Genomic DNA, 2613 nt, shown 5'->3' with positions numbered 1-2613 from the left:
GCAGCTTAGTTTGCTTTTGTGTGCGTAAAGTAGAAAGGAGCTATACAGGCAGTAGTTCAGGATGTGTGTTGCATGGAGCACTAGTAAAGTGATTTAGACACTGCTGGCAGCAGTCTGCAAAGAAACCATCATATCGGAATGAAAACAGCTGTCTGCCAGCACCATAAACATTAGGAAATGTTGTGGGTGATTAGTTGCTGCTACTAATGTGTGAAATTTGGCCTGTTTGCATACAGGCAAAATGAACTCCTTTTTTGCCTCTTGCCACTCTTACATAGAAATCACAGGACATTATGGGATTGATTATGAGTCATAAAAGCCAGGAAGTCTAGTTTTAGAGTAAAAGCCATGGTAATAACTGTCTCTTTCTATTAGGATGTCATTGTATGAAAAGCTAAGGTGAAATGAAAAGGAATAGGAAACAAACCTCAAACGGAGAGTGGGACAGAGCTCTAATGGGAAAAGCATCCTGGTCAGGAAGAAACACTCAAGCATATAATATAAGGTACCTGGCATCTTTCTTTTTTCTTCTTTCTTTTTTTTATTTAAGATGGTAAACCTTAGTTGTCATTGAACAAGAGCAGCAGAACTACCCAATAAATCCCCATTCTGTTGAGTGCCACAGTCTTTTTCACCAGAGACATCCTCCCTATTTCTACCATCCCATCAGACTGAATATTCTAAACAAACACCACTGCGATGATTCAATGAAAGCAAGAATAAATCCAGAATAATTGCAAAAATGAGTATATATAAGCTTTTATTATGAAACCTTTCGGTTACCTTTTTCCAGGATAAACTGCTTAGTAGGCAATTCCAAAATTGAATCAACTGTGACTGTAAATTTGGGAGTTTAATGTGGATTAAAATTATCCATGTTTTGTGCTAGGATTTTTTCTTTCTAGGAGGGATTTCTCTCGCTGAATTGATTATTAAATAGCTCTGAAAACCAAGGGCAGAAGGTGGGGCTACTTAATTTGCTTTTCTCTTTTATATCTCTGAGCAGTCTGCTTTAAGAAATCATAACAGAGATAAATATTTACATAGCACCTGCCAGTCTGTGGCTTAAAAGCTCTTAACACACTTCAATATATACTATTGTATGGAAATATTAAAAATGCAGTTCTAGAGTGAAAGGTAATTTCTAGCTGATAGCAATGCTGGCAAATAATAAGTTAACTGAGCTTAGAGTGAAGTAAAACAGAACTATTCAAATTAGGCACCCACTGCAAGAGCAGAGTTAATACGTTCACTGCTTCAAAATCTGTCGGTGGGAATTTTCAACCCTGATTTTTCTTATCTTTCAGACACAGGCTGGTAAAGCGTGGGCCCATAAAAACAAATGGATGGTTTAGTACTTACTCTTACAATGGACATCATTTTGTTCCTCTAATTTAGTGAGGTAAACCCTTGGAAGTAGTAGGAAGATCTGTTTCCAAGAGCTCGCAAGGGGTTAAGAGGGGCTGTAGAAATGACTGATGCTTTCACCCCAGCAATAAAACTAAGTTCTCAGGTGGAGGGAGACTGCAATATTTCTGAGTGCTTTTTCCTCACAAAAATGTCACAAAAAGATTTTATTTCATTCCACATGATCCACTTCATTGTATTTGCAAGAAAAGTAAAGGAAATGAAGACTTTTACTCTAGGAAATGCCTTTTTTTGTTGTTGGTTTTGTTTTTTAAATGCTATGCAGCAGACTGGTGATTTAGGAGTCATCCTCAGGAGAATACAAGGACTTGCAGATATAAAGGGAGCTTTAATTTCTTCTACTCTAACTGGTCAATGTTGACTAAATAATTAATGATTTACTAAAGAAATCTGATGAACAGCAGAATTACAATCCTTAGGAAAAAGTCCTACAGGTTGTTCCATAAAGTCACTCTCATTCTGCAAGATGAATATTCAAGTACTCCGTTGAAACTAGGGCACCTTCGAGAGGAAGGCATGAAAGAGCCCTGCATCCAAATGCCATGTCTCACAGGACAGATTTATTTCATAAACATTAGCAAACTGCTAACTTTTGCTTGTATAACCTTAATTAAAGCAGAATTTAACATTCTTTCTTTTAAGCTAGTTAGGAGATTTTTCTGCTTACTAGGAAGAATATTTTAAGAAACAATTCAAATACCCTAAGTGATAGTGTGTATATATAGTACAAGTATGCTAAATTTGACCTTTGAAGGAGCTCTTAGCTCTTCTACCTCCAAATCAAAACCAAGAGAATAAAACTTGCTCTGGATTAAAGCAGTATACTCCTTATTTCAGACTCAGAAGAGAGAGACTTCTGTCCAGGTATCTGTCTTGTAATTTTTTGTCCCTAATAATTTCACAGGAATTTCCAAGAAATCTTCATGACTTTTCTGATTCCTCAGAGTTGGTAGGAATCAATGCAATCAGCACTGAACACAGCCTAACAACCTTGCATACGGTAATATGTGCTATGACAGGATGATAACCCCAGTCCCTGGGGATTCTATCTCTGTAGATGGGGTACCTTCTGTTAATCTTCTCTTCACCCTCTGAGGAAGGAGACAAGAGTAATTAGCATGCTGGCTGGCTAGCCCAAGCAATGAGTTGTGTTGTCTCCCATTCTGGATCTGCCTTCTTAGAATC

Source organism: Lagopus leucura, unplaced genomic scaffold, assembly GCF_019238085.1.
Source record: "Lagopus leucura isolate 7727_CA_CO unplaced genomic scaffold, USGS_WTPT01 Super-Scaffold_100001, whole genome shotgun sequence".
NCBI classification, from domain to species: Eukaryota; Metazoa; Chordata; class Aves; order Galliformes; family Phasianidae; genus Lagopus; species Lagopus leucura.
Note: the sequence above shows the minus strand (reverse complement) of the source record.